Below are 19,812 nucleotides of genomic sequence, written 5' to 3' on the forward strand. Positions count from 1 at the left end.
TCACTGGAAGGGCAATGCTATTGACAGCAGCTGTGTAAAAGCCTTCAATCAAAACCAGTGCATTTTCTAAGCTCTAGCAGCAGGGTAACAACAATGATATTGTAGAATTACAATTATTTACATTTGCTTTATATTGTAAGGACAAACAAAACTGCATCATTCTCATTAGGCAGAAATCTCAGATTATGACCTCAGCTCATATTCACCCCTGCTTCTTCACGAAGATAAGTTGCTCATCATACCCATGTCATGCACAACATCAGGTTCAGACTTGGTCGCTTGCTGTTGTTAATGAGTAAAACAAATGACGATTTTCACCACAGGTTGTTTTCCAGTGACAAGTTTACAATGGAACAACGCAGCAGTGGCAATGGAGATTTCTCTGTGCATTCTCACCTGGAATGCAGAGGGCACAGAATAGGAGATTGTGGGAGAGATTTGTTTGTCGGCCATCTTTTCTCAGTAGTGGGTGAGATAATCTGGCAATCCTTTTACTTATGCTAAGGTTGTGCTAAACATTAGGGGACAGAACAGAACAGCTGCTTCCAGAATTAAAAATGCTCTGTGAATGTGATCTTGTGGCACTTTGTTAAAGAAATGTACATGCTATTCTAACAATGATGGGATGGCAAGAATTAACTCTCTCCATGTTCAGTTCTGCTTAAGTGTCAGCCTTGGCTTCGTTGGTTGATCTCTTGCCTCTGACATTAAAACTGGACCTAAAAGGCACAATTTCAAATAAGAACAGGGCAGTTACCCGTGTCCACTCCTTAATCACTTCCCAAATCCCATGCTAACTCTCCATACTTGCCATTTTATTTCCTCCTGTCTCATTATCCATGGTTTCAAAACATTCTTTCTTGGTAAAGCCGAGATTTACATTTACTGTCCTTTTCAAATTTAGTATACTATATTTGCCAATCATGACGTCTTCCCTACACTGCAGATTGCCTGACCACTTTATGGAAAACCCTCTTTCAGTCTGCAAGCATGACTCTGAGCTTCCAGCTGCCTGTCATTTTAATTCTCTGCCTTTCTCCCACTCATTGAAATGTTCCAATGAAGCATAATGCAAAGCTCAAGGGACAGGCCTCAGCTTTTGACTGAAGATTGCCTCCTCCCGTGGCCACTGGCATCTTAACAGTGCTTGGGTGGGTGGTGACTACCATGAGGTAATCTTGTGGGCTCAGTGGGGTGCCCCTGGTCAGGCATGATGTACTCAACAGATATACCTCACCCAGCCCCTTCTTGTTATCCCAACCTCTTGAGGGCCTACCTGATTGGCTCCATCAAAGGGGCCTTAATTTTCCTTAGTGTCCGGCCTCCTCACTGGCTACTAGTTGGGAGTTTAATCGCAGGTCCAGCAGTTCATGGCATTGCTGGGATGAGAGAATAGTCTTCTAGTTGGTCAACAGCTCTTAAAGACAGGACATCTTGCCAGGAGTAGGAGGTTAGATGGGGGTGGGGGGAGAAATGGGAACCAAAACCTCAAGCAATTGATAGCCTGATTGACTGTAAAATTTGGGTGCAGTGTCTTGGGCCCTGCAGAGGAGTGTTCAGCCAGTACTGGTTGTGCAAAGAATTCCAGCCAGTAACACTGCTTCACTTTCTAGAGCGGTTGCCAGACCTGCTGAATGTTCACAAAACAGATTATCCGGTCACTGTCACATTGTTCTTTATGGGAGTTTGCTCTGTGCAAACTGGGTGCCGCATTGCTTAAAATATGGAGCGCACTTCAAAAGTACTTCAGTGGCTGCAAAATGCTTTAAGAACATAAGAACATAAGAAATAGGAGCAGGAGTAGGCCATCTGGCCCTTCGAGCCTGCCCCGCCATTCAATAAGATCATGGCTGATCTGTCGTGGCTCAGTTCCACTTTCCCGCCCTCTCCCCATAACCCTTAATCCCCTCTCTTATCAAAAACCCATCAACCCGCTTCTTAAAAATATTTAGCGAGGCAGCCTCCACCACTTCAACGGGCAGAGAATTCCAGAGATTCACCACCCTTTGAGTGAAGAAGTTCCTCCTCAACTCCGTTCTGAACTGCCCCCCCTTTATCTTGAGGCTGTGCCCCCTAGTCCTACTGTCTTTTTTGAGCGGGAAGAGTCTTTCCACCTCTATCCTATCCATCCCATTCATCATCTTATACGTCTCAATGAGATCTCCCCTCATTCTTCTAAACTCTAACGAGTACAAGCCTAGTTTATTCAGCCTCTCCTCATAGCTCAACCCCCTCAACTCCGGTATCAGCCTAGTAAACCTCCTCTGCACTCCCTCCAAGGCCAAAATATCCTTGCGCAGGTGCGGCGCCCAAAACTGCACACAGTACTCCAGCTGCGGCCTCACCAATGCCCTATACAGCTGCAGCAAGACCTCCCTACTTTTATACTCAATCCCCCTCGCTATGAAGAACATCAGAAGATCATGAAAGGTATTATGTAAATGAAATTTAAAAAATATGCTCAATGCATTTCTGCCCAAGTCCACCTCTGTCACACTACTGCCTCTTTGTTTTACTCATACATTGCCTGCATTCCCTGCAAGCTTCACAAAGTTCTCCATTCCCCAGGTAAGTTGACTTTAAGATTCTTGCCTTGGTTTCAAATCCTGCCATGGCTTTACTTACGCCACCAAAGTGATCCTTTCCTATCTGGCATGTTTATATGCACCCTTTGCATCCATACCATGGTACCATTCATTCTTTCTGGTTGCTTGTAAAGCAACAACTTGTATTTATATGGTGTATATAAGACAGCAATGAGTATGATAGACAAAGAATGTTTTGGGTACGGTTTGGAGGATTGTAGGACTGGAGGATCCTAAACATTACAATAACTTATATTTCTATAAAGTTGTATGTGTACAGCCCTTAACATTTGCAGGACACATCAGAAGGAATGCTGAGAAGGAGGAGAGAAAGGAGCAGCAGAGGTGGCTAAATTGGAGAATACAATTGTGCAGGTGAGGAGCACCATTTGAGGAGTTTTGAAATTAGGAGGTTGGTGGCAAAGCAAAGGGAACTGGGAGTGCCAGAAGTGGAGTAGTTAGGTCTAGAATGTAATTTGAATTTAAGAAATTCTGTCACTCCAGTGCAGTACTGCAGGATTGTTACAATATCAAAGGTGTCATCTATCAGATGAGAAGTTAGGACCGGATGAAACAGATCCAAGGGCACTGAGTGGAAATTGCAGAGGCACTAGTCATAATCTTCCAGTTTTCCTTAGACACAGGGGTGGTGCCAGAGGACTGGAGAATTGTGAATGTTACAGAGGGTAAGAATAAAGCCAGCAATTACAGAACAGTCAGCTTGACTTCAGTAGTCAGTAAACTCTGGAAACTATCATTTGTGAAAAAATCAAAAGTCATTTAGACAAATGCAGAATAATTAAAGAAAGTCACCATGGATTCAATAAGGGAAAATCATGTTTAACCAACTTGCTGGAGTTTTTTTGAGAAAGCAACAGGGAATGTTGATAAGGGCATTGTTGTTGTTGTGGTGTACATGGATTTTCAAAAGGCATTCAATATAGTGGCAAATAACAGATGTGCGGGCAGCATTCTAGTTCATGGAATGAAAGGGAAATAGACAGTTGGTGAGAAATTAACTGACTGACAGGAAACAGAGTAGTAATAAATAATTATCAGGTTTAAGGAAGGGTTGTAGTGGAGTTTTCTAAAAGACAGTGCTGGGTCCCTTGCCCTTCCTGATATATATCAATGACCTAGCAACTCGTCATGGTCAAAGCATGATTTCAAAATCTGGCAGATGATACAAAGATTGAAATGTTGTCAACTGGGATGAGATAGTCTTGAAATTCAAAAGGTCATAGACATACTGGTGGATTGAGCTGACAAGTGGCAGATGAAGTTCAAAGCAGAGAATTGAGAGGATTTATTTTGACAGAAACATATGGAAGGACAATAGGAAATAAAGGAAAAACTCTAATGGATGTGCAGGAACAGAGGGACCTCAGCGTATATTAACGCAAGTCATTGAAGGTGGCAGGTCATGTTGAGAGAATATATCGTATCTTATACTTAATTAACAGGATCATTGAGTAAGGAGGTCATATTGGACTTGTACAATAAACTATCTCGGTCTCATCCGGAGGACTGCATGAAGGCATTGGAGAGTACGGAGCAGATTCACAAGAATGATTCCAGGGATAAAGAACTGTAGCTCTGAGGGTAGATTAGATTGGAGAAGTTGGGACTGTTTTCCTTAGAGAAAAGAAGGCTGAGAGGAGACATAATGGAGATACAAATTCAAAATCTTGACTGTATGGACAGGGTAAAGTTACAAACTATTGTCACTCAAGACAGCACCAGGAACTAGAGTGCACAGATTCAAAATAATTGGCAAAAGGAGTAAAAATGATGTAAGGAAATTCTTTTCCACCCAGAGAGTGGTTGGCAATGAATTTTCTGAGAAGGATGGAGGCAGTTTTGATCGACATATTTAAAAGGGAATTGAGTCACTTTATGAAAAGGATGTGCAAGATTATGGGGATAAGGTAGGAGAGTGGGACTGGGCAGAATGCTCTCACAGAGAGCCAGTGCAAACTTGCACCAAGGGGCCTCCTCCTGCTCTGTAAAGGTTGTGAGAGACCAAGGCTCCATTTGCCTGGCCAAGAGGATGCAAAAATCCCGTGGTATTATTTCAAAGAGGATTGAAAAGTTGTCCCTGTCTCCTAGTCAATATTTATCCCTCAATCAATATCACAAAAATAATTTGGTCATTGGCACAGCTGTTTGTGGCAGTTTGCTGTGTAAAATTGGCTGCCACACTTCCTACATTACAACAGTGACTACACTTCAAAAGCACTTCACTGGCTGTAAAAATGCTTTCAGATATCTGGTGGTCCTGAAAAATGCTATACGAATGCAAGTATTTCATTTTTCCTTTTTATATACTTCTTCAAAGGCCTTTATCAGCTGTTAACATTTTCATCATGACAGTAATCTCAGGACAACAACATTCTAAAACTTAGAAGCCCATTTGGCTACATGTTCACTCATATGGAAGACATGGGATGCAGAGCAAAAGTTGAAGCATAATTCTGCTATCACAGTAATTAAACTTAAGCTGAACTAGTTCATGTGTTTACCATGTGGAGTTCATTACTGTTGTCAGAAGTATTGCCAAGGGGAGCAGCATGACTGAATAGTCTCTGGATATAAAAAGGTTACATGAGCTACCAAATTTGATAAGTAGATAGTCCAAATAGCTACCAATGGAGAATTTGTTTTGATTTGTTTTGTAACATTTTTACATGCCTTTTACCTCGTAAGTACAGATGAATAAAATTTATCTTACATCTCTGCTGTAAGAGATCAGAAAAATCCATTGAACAATGCTGTCAATTCAGAAATTCGGACTCCTTTCAATGGGCAGGATTGTGCAGAAGGTTAGCACACTGCTCTTTTAAAATGTGCCCACTCTCAACCTCCGCCTCTGACCCCACTAATGTTTGTGGGGTCAGAGGGGAGGAGTCATGACGAACAGGTCTTTGGATCTAAATCTAGCCCAAATGAGAGGATGAAAAGTTCACACTTTTTATTGGATGTAGGACTTATACTCAATACAGTTCCTAGTTGACAGACGTGAGCACAAAACGTGCCACAATTTGGCTATAATTGGTACTAAGTTGAATTTGGGACAGGGTGACAAAAAGTTCCACATCCAACATTTGTTATCCAGACCTATATCTGCTTTCTTAAAAAAAAACTTGCTTCCATTTCAGGCACTGCACATCTTACTTCCATTGTATTCATTGAACGTCATCACACTTGGAATATAGAGTGCAAAACCTAACTGTATGATTTAACAATTGTCTACAAAGGACAGCAGACATTCAACCTACCATCCATTGCAGATGGGGTGTCTCTGGAAGATACATTTTTGCGAATAGCTGAAGAGGCAATCCTCGAGAGGGCAGGTTTTGCCGTAAGTGTTGCACATGAAGTTGCAAGTCCTGATGGGTTGTTGTTTTCCAAGCTGTAGCCATTCTGGTGGGACAAACCAGCCCATAGGAGGAGTTGCCATTTCCCCAGGTGCAATAATCAACATTTAGGGCCTTCATGTCATGTTTGCAAGTATCCTTAGAACAGAGCTTTGGGGGTTCCAATGATTGATTACCTCACCAGACAGAAAGTCCTTCTGCATGCAACCATTTTCCATTCTATGGATGTGCCCAAGTCAATGCATTTATGTATGTTTGTTGAGTATCTTACAGACTTGGGAGCTCTGCCTTTGAGATGACTGCTACATTTGTGATTGTACCTTGCCAGGATATATTCATAATGCACCGCAGAAAGAGAGATTGGAAAATTATTCTTTTCTTGGTAGTTGTAATTTGTCCATGTTTCACAGTCATAAAACCATGCTGAGAAATACAGGCCCTGTTTAACCATCAGCTTGGTCGAAGGGGTCAGCTTGGTATTAGTTCATGCTTGTGTGGTAAGTTAGCAAAAGCTGCTTTGCCTATGTGTGTATCAAGTTACGCATCCTTGCCTGGTGCCTTTCTGTTGGCCAAGTGCTCAATGGCCTTCTCAAGGTTATGATGATTGCCAATGCTAGTTAATAGCTGTACAAATGTAAAAATGGGTGAAAAATAGAAAGATGGAGAAACTTTAAATACAAGATTGTCCGACCTGGGAAGTAAATATGTCAGGATGTAAGCTTTACAGGAATGATATGGAAATAGTAAAGGGAGAAAAGTAGCCTTAATGATTAAAGATTCAGTCACTTCAATGATAAAAGAGGATATAATAAGATAAGTAAACACCAGAGCCTTCATAGGTAAAATTAAGAAATAGAAAGGGAGCTAAGACTTCACTGGAAGTTGTGTACAGGCATTGTGGTAGCAACTATAAAGTAGTAAATGGTATAAAAGCAGAAATTAGGCAAGCTGTTGCTTTATTGTGGGATTTTAACTTGCATATAGAATGAGCTAAGCAGACTAACATATCAGAAAGGAATGAGTTTTTTGAATGTGTTCCGGATAGTTTTCAGCAACAATATATCCGAGAACCAACAAGGCACAAGCCATATTAGATTTAATAATGAGTAATGAGCAAGATTTAGTGAACAGTCTAACAGTGCATAACATTTATCTTACAGCAAAATTTGATTCAATGTAGTTTCTAAAAGGTGCAAAAATAAAAACAGTTACAAAGATTCTAGACTTAGATAGAGTTGTCTTCAATACAATGGATCAGAGATGGTCAGTGTTGGGCGGGGGCAGATGCAGAAATTGGGATGAGTGACAAGCTTCTCAACTGACTGCTGACACTTGGATTCTGGCAGGGCCACTCAGCTCCTGAACTCATTAATGTCCTGGTTCAAACATGGACAAAATGCTGAACTCAACAGGTGAGACACTTGATATCAAGGCACATTTAATCCCAGTGTGGAATCAGGGAGCCCTAGAAAAACTGGGGATCAGGAAGGTAACTTTGCACTGGTTGGAGTCATATCCAGCACAAAGTAAGGTGGTTGTTGAAAGTCAAAGATCAAAAAGCAAAGAAAATTACAGCACAGGAACAGGCCCTTTGGTTCTCCAAGCCCGCACCGAACATGCTGACCGACTGAACTAAAACCCCCTAGCTTCCAGGGACCGTATCCCTCCATTCCCATCCTATTCATGTATTTGTCAAGATGCCCCTTCAAAGTCACTATCGTATCTGCTTCCACTACTTCCCCTGGCAGTGAGTTCCAGACACCCACCACCCATGTAAAAAAAACTTGTCTTGTACATCTCCTTTAAATCTTGCCCCTCACACCTTAAACCAATGCCTAGTAATTGAATCTTCCACCCTGAGAAAAAGCTTCTGACTATCCACTCTGTCCATGCCCCTCATAATCTTGAAGACTTCTATTGGATCACCGCTCAACCTCTGCAGTTCCAGTGAGAACAAACCAAGTTTCTCCAACCTCTCCTCATAGCTAATTTCCTCCATATCAGCAAAATCCTGGTAAATCTTTTCTATACCTTCTCCAAAGCCTCCACATCCTTCTGATAATGTGCTGACCAGAATTGAACACTACATTCCAAGTGCGGCCTAACTAAGGTTCTATAACGCTGCAACATGACTTGCCAATTTTTAAACTCAAATGCCCTGGCTGATAAAGGCAAGCATGCCGTATACCTTCTTGACTACCTTCTCCACCTGCATTGCCACTTTCAGTGACCTGTGTACCTGTACATCCAAATCCCTCTGCCTATCAATAATCTTAAGGGTTCTGCTATTTACCATATAGTTCCTATCTTTATTTGACTTTCCAAAATGCGTTACCACACATTTGACCGGATTAAACTCCATCTGCCATCTCTCCGCCCAAGTCCCCAACTGATCTATATCCTGTTGTAACTTCCGACAATCCTTTTCACTATCCACAGATCCACCAACTTTTGTGTCATCCGCAAACTTACTAATCAAAGCAATGACATTTTCCTCCAAACCATTTATATATATTACAAATAGCAAAGGTTGCAGCATTGATCCCTGAGGAACGCCACTTGTCACAGCCTTCCATTCAGAAATGCACCCTTCTACTGCTACCCTCTGTCTTCTATGACCGAGCCAGTTCTATATCCATCTTGCCAGCTCACCTCTGATCCCACAGGACTTCACATTCTGTACCAGTCTACCATGAAGGACCTTGTCAAAGGTCTTACTGAAGTCCATGTAGACAACATCCACTGCCCTACCCTCATCAATCATTTTCATCACTTCCTCAAAAAACTCGATCAAGTTAGTGAGTCACGACTTCCCCTTCACAAAAACACGTTGCATTCGCTAATACATCCATTTATTTCCAAGTGGGAATAAATCATGTGTCAAATAACCCTCCAATAATTTCCCTACCACTGATGTAAGGCTCACTGGCCTGTAATTACCTGGGTTACTCCTGCTACCTTTCTTAAATAAAGGAAAAACATTGGCTATTCTCTAATCCTCTGGGACCTCCTCTGTAGCCAGTGAGGATACAAAGCTCTCTCTCAAAGCCCCAACAATTTCCTCCCTTGCCATTCTCAGGATTCTAGGGTATATCCCATCAGGATCTGGGGACTTGCCTACTGTAATGTTTCTCAAGAACTCCAATACCTCCTCCTTTTTGATCTCAACATGATCAAACTATCAACACACCCTTCCCCAGACTCATCATCCACCGAGTCCTTCTCTTTGGTGAACACTGATGCAAAGTACTCATTTAATACCTCGCCCATATCCTCTGGCTCCATGCACAGATCCTCTTCCCAGCCCTTCAGTGGGCCAACTCTCTCCATGGCTATTCTCTTGCTCTTTATATATGTATAAAAAGCCTTGGGATTTTCTTTAATTCTGCTTGCCAATGACTTTTTGTGAGCCCTTTTAGCTCTCCTTACTTAAGTTTCTTTCTACTTGTATTCCACACTTGCTTCGTGTGTTCCCAGCCTCCTAGCCTTGACAAACGCTTTCTGCTCCTCTTTGACTAGGCTCACAATATCTCTTGACAATCATCTCAGTCTCAGGATATCACTGCAGCAGTTCCTCAGGGTGGTATCCTAGGCCCAAACATTTTCAGCTGCTTCATCAATGACCTTCCATCTATCAGGTCAGAAATGGAGATGTTCACTGATAATTGCGCAATATTCAGCATCATTCACAATTCAACAAGTTCATGCCCACATGCATCAAGACATGGACAACGTTCAGACTCAGGCTAACAAGTGGTAAATAACATTCACGCCACACAGGACAGCATGGTGGCAAAGTGGTTAACACTGTTGTCTCACAGCCCTAGGCACCTGGATTCAATTACAGCCTTGGGTCATTGTCTGTGTGGAGTTTGCACCTTTTTCCTATGTCTGCGTGGGTTTCTTCTGGATGCTCCTGTTTCCTCCCACAATCCAAAGATGTGCAGGTTAGATGGATTAACTATGGTAAATGCTCAGGGTTATGGGGATAGGATGGGGAGAGAGCCTGGATAAGATACTCTGACAGAAACTCAGTGCAGATTTACTGGGCTGAATGGCCTCTTCTACACCGTAGGGATTCTAATATTCTATAACAAGAGTCAAGCAATGATGATCTCCAACAACAGAGAATCCAAACATCTCCCCTTGACATTCAACAGTACAAACTCCCACAAACAATACCTGGGGGGTTACCATTGACCAGAAACTGAACTGGATCAATTCCAGTGACAGGCAAGTAACTTATCCCCTGACGTGCCAAAGCTTACCCACAGGGCATAAGTCAAGAGTGTGATGGGATATTTTCCACTTGCCTGGGTAAGTGCAGCTTCTATGACATTCGAAGCTTGACAACGTCGAGGACAAACCAGCCCGCTTGATTGGCATTCCATCCACAAACATTCACTCTCTCCATCGCTGACACACAGTGACAGCCACGTGTGTCATATACAAGCTGTACTGCTTGTACAGCCTCCAGAGACAGCACTTTCCAAACCCATGACCGCTACAATTTTGAAAGACAAGGGCAGCAGACACATGGAAACATCACACCTGGAAATTCCCCTCGAAGCCACACATCACCTGACTTGGAACAATATCACTGTGCCTTCACTGTTGCTGGGTCAAAATTCTGGAACTCTCTCTAGCACTGAGTTAAAAGCACTGAGTGGCAGTCTAAAGAAACTTTGGACTCTAGGAACACAGATGATTAAAATGCCATGAAAAGCACAGAAAATAATCAAAAAGGTTAATGGACTACTAACCTTAACATTAAAGGTCTTGAATACAAGGAGGTACAAGATAAGCTGCAGCTATTAAAATATCCTGGATAAACCAAACCTGGATTATGTGAACAATTCTGGACACCACACCTTAAGATATATTGGCCTTGAAGAAAGTGTGGCATAGAATTACCAGGGTAATCCTTGGACTTCAAAAGATTAAATGATGAGGAGAGATTACACAAAATAGTGTTGTATTCATTCAGAAGGTTAAAAGGTGATTTGCTTGAAGCTTTCAAAATATTAATGGGAACAGATACAGTAGATTGGGGGAAACTATTTCTGTTAGTTGAAGAGTCTAGGTCTAAAGGGCATATTCAAAAGTTAGCCACCATTCAAGAAGTGAAATTAAATGCAACTTCTAAATGCGATATATGTTAGAAATTTGGAATTCTCTTCTACAAATGGTAATTGATAAAAATCAATTGTTGATTTTAAATCTGAGGTTGATAATGTTGTGAACCAAGGGACATGTGGCAAAGGTGGTTATACACAGATTAGTAATACGAATGTGTGAATTAGGAACACAGTCCCTTGAGTTTCTTCCACCATTCGATAAGATTATGGTTGATTTGATTGTAACTGCAACCCCACATTCTTGCCTATCCTGACAAGTATTCACCTTCTTGCTAATCAAGAATCTATGAAGCTGTACCTTGAAAATGTTTGAAGGTTTCCCTTTTGAGGAAGAGAGTTCCAAAGACTCATACCCCTCAGAGAAAAATATCTCATAATCTCTATCTTAAATAAGCAATCCCTTATTTTTAAACCATGATGCTTAGTTCTAGATTCACCAACAAGAGGAAACATCTTCTCCACATCCACCATGTCAATTCCTCTCAGGGTCTTAAAGGTTTTGATCAAGTTGTCTCTTATTCTTCTAAACTCTAGTCTATACAAACCTAACCTGACAATTTTTCCTCAAGACAACAACAAGCCTATTCCTGGTTTTACTTTAGTAATCCTTCTCTGATCTACTTCTAATGCATTACATCCCTCCTTATGAAGGGAGACTAATATTGTATGCAATGCTCTAGATGAAAAGTACCCTGCATAACTGAAGCATAATCTCCTTAAGAACATAAGAACATAAGAAATAGGAGCAGGAGTAGGCCATCTGGCCCTTCGAGCCTGCCCCGCCATTCAATAAGATCATGGCTGATCTGTTGTGGCTCAGTTCCACTTTCCGGCCCTCTCCCCATAACCCTTAATCCCCTCTCTTATCAAAAACCCATCAACCCGCTTCTTGAAAATATTTAGCGAGGCAGCCTCCACCACTTCAATGGGTATAGAATTCCAGAGATTCACCACCCTTTGAGTGAAGAAGTTCCTCCTCAACTCTGTTCTAAAACGCCCCCCCCTTTATCTTGAGGCTGCACCCCCTAGTCCTAGTGTCTTTTTTGAGCGGGAAGAGCCTCTCCACCTCTCTCCTATCCATCCCATTCATCATCTTATACGTCTCAATGAGATCTCCCCTCATTCTTCTAAACTCCAACGAGTACAAGCCTAGTTTATTCAGCCTCTCCTCATAGCTCAACCCCCTCAACTCCGGTATCAGCCTAGTAAACCTCCTCTGCACTCCCTCCAAGGCCAAAATATCTTTGCGCAGGTGCGGCGCCCAAAACTGCACACAGTACTCCAGCTGCGGCCTCATCAATGCCCTATACAGCTGCAGCAAGACCTCCCTACTTTTATATTCAATCCCCTTTGCTATGAAGGCCAGCATCCCATTTGCCTTCCTGACCACCTGCTGCACCTGCAAGCTGGGTTTTTGCGACTCATGCACAAGGACCCCGAGGTCCCTCTGCACCGTCACCTGCTACAGTTTTTCGCCACGTAAGTAATAGTCCTTCCTACCATTCTTCCTACCAAAGTGGACCACCTCACACTTGCCAACATTAAATTCCATTTGCCAGTTCCTGGCCCATTCGCCCAGCCTATCTAGATGCTTCTGCAGACTCTCCACACCCTCCGCACAATTTGCCGTTCCCCCAATCTTGGTGTGATCCGCAAATTTCGACACCCTACACTCGGTTCCCTCCTCCAGATCATCTATATAAATGGTAAAAAGCTGAGGCCCCAGCACTGACCCCTGGGGCACTCCACTAGTCACCATCCGCCAATCCGAATAGCACCCGTTGACCCCCGCTCTCTGCCTCCTATTTGACAACCAATCCTCTATCCACGCTAACACCCTACCCCCAACTCCAAGTCCCCTGACCTTCTGCAATAACCTCTTATGAGGTACTTTGTCAAACGCCTTCTGAAAATCCAGAAAGACCACATCCACCGGCTCTCCTCTATCGACCGCCCTTGACACATCCTCATAGAACTCCAGTAAATTTGTCAGACACGACTTCCCTTTAATGAAACCGTGCTGCGTCTGCTCTATCAAGCAATTCCCTTCAAGATGCCTCGCAATTTCCTCCTTAATGACGGATTCTAACATTTTACCTACCACAGACGTTAAACTAACCGGCCTATAATTCCCTGCCTTTTGCCTGGCACCCTTCTTAAACAACGGCGTAACATTAGCCATTTTCCAATCCTCCGGCACTTCCCCGGAATCCAGCGACGTCTGGACAATAACCACCAATGCATCCACTATAACCTCCGCCATTTCTTTCAGAACCCTCGGATGCATTCCATCCGGCCCTGGGGACTTGTCCACAATCAGCCCCTCCAGTCTGTCGAGCACCGCCTCTCTAGTAACAGTAATGTCATTAAGACCCTCCAGTCCTACCACCTTTCCATCGCTAACACCCGGCAAATTATTCACGTCCTCCTCCGTGAAGACAGAAACAAAAAAGTTATTCAATACCTTAGCCATATCCCCATCCCCTACCACTAGGTCCTCTTTCTCATCCTCTGAAGGACCAACGTTCACCCCAGCCAGCCTCTTCCTTTTTATATATTTATAAAAACTCTTGCTATCCTTTTTTATATTAAGCGCTAGCCCAGCTTCATAGTTTCTCCTACCCTCCTTTATCAGCTTCTTTGTCAATCTTTGTTGACATTTAAACCTCTCCCAATCCTCTTCTCGCCCACTACTCTTAGCTACTCTAAATTCCTCCGCTTTTAATTTAACACTTTCCTTCACCTCCTTTGTTATCCACGGCTTATTACCTCTCCTCCTACAGTCCTTTTATTTTAGTAAACAATACGCTCACAATAAACAACAACATTCTAATTATTGGCTGTACCTGTATACTAGCCTTTTGTGGTTCATGCACTAGAATACCAAGATCCCTCTGCAAATTCTCACCATTTAGATGATAAACTTCCTTTTTATTCCACCTGCCAAAATGGAAAAATCCATATGTGCCCACACTGTACTCCATTTGCCAGATCTCTGCTCACTCACTTAAACTATTAATGTCCTTTGGTGGACTCCTCCTGCCCTCTTCATAATTTACTATTTTGTGTCATCAGCAAATTTGGCAGCCATACCCTTAGTCTCTTTATCCAAGTTATTTATATAAATTGCAAAAAGAGGCGGCCCCGGCACTGTTCCCTTTTGTGTTTTAGTTTCAATTAATAAATTATTTAAAAATGATTATTCCAAACTATATATATATATATATATATAGTTACATTTTGGTTAAGGACCAGTAACTTGCGTCATAAAGTAGACAACATCTGAACTCCCAGATATTTACTAAAGAAATAAAGCCACAGGATTCCATGGTTTTAAACAAACAGAAGATTACTTCTGTACAAGAGTCAACAAAACAAACAGTCAATAATACCTATTGTATACACTAACAATCAGAGTCAACAGGAGACAAACATGAATTAGTAGGCAAACTGTGGTCAAATACACCACAACTGTACATTAATAGCAGGCACCACCAAGATAGATTAAACAAATTTTAATCAGCAACCCACCCAAATTCAGTGATTTCAGTGAATCATAAAGAATCCTAAAAAATTCAGTCTTCTCACAAGGAATTTTCAGCTCTTATCCTTCAAAGAAGTGAGTCTGATCCCTAGCTGATAGAAGTTCTACTCCAACCGAGTTCCGTGGGTATATTCCTCACCAAAAGATACACCATTCCAAGATCTCTCTCAGATCTGCTCCCAGATCCAGCTTTCTTGGTGCTTTTCTTCCAACTAAGCTGACCTACTGCTAAGACTGTGTCCCAGAGTGTTGGCCAGGATACACCGCAATGTCTAAATACAGGCACAATCCCGGTTTCTCAGCCACACTGTTGTCAAGAACTGTTATTCATCTCGCAGTTCTTTAGTAGACAACTGCTCTTAGGCTGGAGCCCCAGTACCCCAGCTATCAACAACTGATCTCTGGCCTGATCTGTGTCCTGTTAAATTTTACAATAGGTCAGCATCTGTTCTGAGACTAGGTCAAATGTATCAAACTTGGTACATTCTGCATGTTAAATATTGCAATCTCCAGTCAACCGAAGGTCACTCTCACAGGCACGAATTTACAATGGCTCTACAACAAAAACACACAGATAAAAATCCAAAAATATAGATTCCCTCACAATGTATTGGTAGACACATATGTTTAGATACGATATCTTTAATAGATACATTGTTAAATATTTAATCAGGGTTTAATTCTAAGTTCAAACATACTTCTCAACATGTGGGAACATGGGGAAAGTGTAATATAAAAGTTAAACAATAATCACACAACTGAAAATGAAGACTGGTCTATTATCTCCTCCTTGATAAAGCTTGGCGTTTGCTTTATAGAGCACTACATTTTCCTTTCTTTAGAGTGCTCCGTTACAGGCACCGAAGAAAACTAATTTGCTATTTTCCAGGACAGTATGGGTACCGTCCTTGCAGTTTTCACTGATGCGAATAGGTAGAATGACTTACATATGCCTCACAGTTCCTCCAACAATCTAGTGATATTGGTGGAGGCAAACTGGGGTTAAATACAGGCAATAAAAATTCTCATCTACCTGTGCTTGATTTAGTAAAATATTTATATTTAAATCACCAATTTATTGCCTGGTGACTGGACTCTCGTCCTTCTCTAGCAGAGTACGTTTCACACTATTTTCTCATTCCTTCTCCAGGAATTCAATATTTTCAGGTAATTAATCATAGAATCCCTACAGTGCAGAAAGAGGCCATTCATGTCTGCACCAACAAAAATCCCTCCCAGGTCCTATTCCCATAACCTCATGTTTAGCATAGCCGATTAACCTAACCTGCCCATCTTTGGACTGTGGGAGGAAATTGGAAAACCTGGAGCAAACCCATGCACACACAGGGAGACAGTGACCCGAAGCCGGAGTTGAACCCGAGTCCTTGGCGCTGTGCGGCAGCAGTGCTAACCATTGTGCTATCGTGCTGCCCAATATTAACATTAATCAAATTAATAATATTAATATTAACCAAAATGAAAATACAGGCTCCTCAGCTTTAAGAACATAAGAAATAGGAGCAGGAGTAGGCCATCTGGCCCTTCGAGCCTGCCCCGCCATTCAATAAGATCATGGCTGATCTGTCGTGGTTCAGTTCCACATTCCCGCCCTCTCCCCATAACCCTTAATCCCCTCTCTTATCAAAAACCCATCAACCCGCGTCTTAAAAATATTTAGCGAGGCAGCCTCCACCACCTCAACGGGCAGAGAATTCCAGAGATTCACCACCCTTTGAGTGAAGAAGTTCCTCCTCAACTCCATTCTAAACCGCCCCCCCTTTATCTTGAGGCTGTGCCCCCTAGTCCTACTGTCCTTTCTGAGCAGGAAGAGCCTCTCCACCTCTATCCTATCCATCCCATTCATCATCTTATACGTCTCAATGAGATCTCCCCTCATTCTTCTAAACTCTAACAAGTACAAGCCTAGTTTATTCAGCCTCTCCTCATAGCTCAACCCCCTCAACTCCGGCATCAGCCTAGTAAACCTCCTCTGCACTCCCTCCAAGGCCAAAATATCCTTGTGTAAGTACAGCACCCAAAACTGCACACAGTACTCCAGCTGCAGTCTCACCAATGCCCTATACAGCCGCAGCAAGACCTCCCTACTTTTATATTCAATCCCCCTCGCTATGAAGGCCAGCATCCCATTTGCCTTCCTGACCACCTGCTGTACCTGCAAGGTGGGTTTTTGCGACTCATGCACAAGGACCCCGAGGTCCCTCTGCACTGTCGCCTGCTGCAGTTTTTCTCCATGTAAGTAATAATCCTTCCTACCATTATTCCTACCAAAGTGGACCACCTCGCACTTGCCAACATTAAATTCCATTTGCCAGTTCCTGGCCCATTCGCCCAGCCTATCTAGATCCTTCTGCAGACTCTCCACACCCTCCGCGTAATTTGCCATTCCACCAATCTTGGTGTCATCAGCAAATTTCGACACCATACACTCGGTTCCCTCCTCCAGATCATCTATATAAATGGTAAATAGCTGAGGCCCCAGCACCGACCCCTGAAGCACTCCACTAGTCACCAGCCGCCAATCCGAATAGCACCCATTGACCCCCACTCTCTGCCTCCTATTTGACAACCAGTCCTCTATCCACGCTAACACCCTACCCCCAACTCCATATCCCCTGACCTTCTGCAATAACCTCTTGTGAGGTACCTTGTCAAACGCCTTCTGAAAATCTAGAAAGACCACATCCACCGGCTCTCCTCTATCCACTGTCCTAGACACATCCTCATAGAACTCCAGTAAATTTGTCAGACACGACTTCCCTTTAATGAAACCGTGCTGCATCTGCTCTATCAAGCAATTCCCCTCAAGATGCCTCGCTATTTCCTCCTTGATGACGGATTCTAACATTTTACCTACAACAGACCCCGGCCTATAATTCCCCGCCTTTTGCCTGGCACCCTTCTTAAACAACGGCGTAACATTAGCCGCTTTCCAATCTTCTGGCACTTCCCCGGAATCCAGCGACGTCTGGAAAATAACCACCAAGGCATCCACTATCACCTCCGCCGTTTCTTTCCCAACCCTCGGATGCATTCCATCCGGCCCTGGGGACTTGTCCACAATCAGCCCTTCCAGTCTGTCGAGCACCGCCTCTCTAGTAACAGTAATGTCATCGAGACCCTCCAGTCCTACCACCTTTCCATCTCTAACACCCGGCAAATTATTCACGTCCTCCTCCGTGAAGACCGAAACAAAAAAGTTATTCAAGACCTCAGCCATTTCCCCATCCCCTACCACTAAGTCCCCCTTCTCATCCTCTAAGGGTCCAACATTCACCCTAGCCAGCCTCTTCCTTTTTATATACTTATAAAAACTCTTGCTATCCTTTTTTATATTAAGCGCTAGCCCAGCTTCATAGTTTCTCCCAACCTTCTTTATCAATTTCTTTGTCAATCTTTGTTGACATTTAAACCTCTCCCAATTCTCTTCTCGCCCACTACTCTTAGCTACTCTAAACGCCTCCGCTTTTAATTTAACACTTTCCTTCAACTCCTTCGTTATCCATGGCTTATTACCTCTCCTCCTACGATCCTTTTTGACCATCGGAATAAATTTCTGCTGAGCACCACATAGTTCGGAGATGACATTTTTAAATGAAGAATTGGGCTTTGGTTCAGGCATCTAGATAAGTCGGAACATTTGAAGATGTCTTATAACGATCCCTCTTCCCACCCCCACTAGTCCCCCCCGCACCCCCACCCCTGCCCTTCCTGGTATACATGCTTGTGAACATCTGCATGCATGATTCATTTTCACTCTTTGTTCAAAGCTAATCGGGCTAGATCAAAACTTGATTGGAAGATTAGTCAAACATCAGTTGGTGGCTATCAGGATGGCAGAATGATAAACTCACACCAAAAACTTAACATAAACAGATCAAATCTCTCATATCAGATATGTATAATCAATAATATACCAGACCTTAAAACAACACAAAAGTGCAAAATCAAGAATCTGAAGCTCGTTTGTTTGGATGCTGTACATTAGCTGGCAGCCACAATTGAATAGTGTACTGTGCAACAGTAATATACTTCAGCATGAAAACCCAGTCAATCAAAACCCAAACAACTTTGGCAGTTTTGTGCTTTCTCATCCAGTAACAGGAACTTTTCAATAGTAGTTTAAGATGCAGAAAATCAACCTGGAACAATGATTAGGAGGAGCTAAGAGAGATATACTAAGCGTGAAATATGGTGCGCATAAATCCTGTGTCCAAGGTGAAAATGTTCAGATGATCTCTGGCCTTTGTGGCCATACTGCTTCTGTGCTTAGTGCATTTGGTGCGTTTTTTCCATCACATATATCCCTTCCTCTGTTGTGATCACCTGTCCTGCCTCACCAAATTTAGTAGTATTCTCTAAAACATTTGTCTGGACTGGTGCCTGCTGCGAGTGCTTTTGCAGAATTTTGCTGCGATAAGTTGTTTGGGTTGCTGCACTATGTAGATTCAATATTCTGGGTTTTGGGACTTATTTGTAAAAGAAAGAGAAACAGCACACAGTGAGCACTTGGACAGTACGATGTGTATGAAATTTTTAAAAATCTGCTGAAAGTAAAAGTCATTGCTAGAGTGAATGCATGAAATTGTTTCACAAACCGCAGTCATCTCCACAAACTTCATCAGCCTGACCACTGCCCCCACCCCCCACACAAAAATAAACACTCTTTATGATGTCTTATCCTATGACATTCATAATGGGCTGCTTGTAACATGCAATGGATTTTATTTATTGTATACCACTTGTCTTCTTCTGCATTGTTTGAGATTTAATTTGCAGCAAAAAGCCAAGACGGGCATACAATGTATAACATAGCTAGGTCTAGTGACAAAATATAAATCACCTTGCTGGCTGTAGGTGGAAAAGCAGTGCAGGTGCTTTATGTTAGATAGTAAACCATCTTTCTCACTCTGCCTTCTTTTGCCTGTTGGGATAGCTCAGAAATAACCTCATTGCCTCTGCTTTGCTCTACACATACAGTAAGATATCAGTGAAATTTGGAATAACGATACTCTCAAACTGTTTAAGTAAATATAGTTGATATACAAAGATACAAATTAGCAGTAGCAGTAAGTCTTTTAGTCCTTTGAGTGTGCTCCAATATTTGATAAGATCATGGCTGATCTAATTGTGGCCTCAATTCTACTTTC

At 42.5% G+C, this 19,812-nt stretch overlaps 1 protein-coding gene across 2 annotated transcripts in view; it reads right to left on the reverse strand.

The window, feature by feature from the left end:
- The window catches only part of gtdc1 (glycosyltransferase-like domain containing 1), a 304,588-nt gene that overhangs the window by 2,856 nt on the left and 281,920 nt on the right, over positions 1-19,812 (reverse strand). The window lies entirely within an intron of this gene.

The sequence above is a fragment of the Carcharhinus amblyrhynchos genome, chromosome 11, assembly GCF_965287045.1.
Source record: "Carcharhinus amblyrhynchos chromosome 11, sCarAmb.v2.hapA, whole genome shotgun sequence".
NCBI classification, from domain to species: Eukaryota; Metazoa; Chordata; class Chondrichthyes; order Carcharhiniformes; family Carcharhinidae; genus Carcharhinus; species Carcharhinus amblyrhynchos.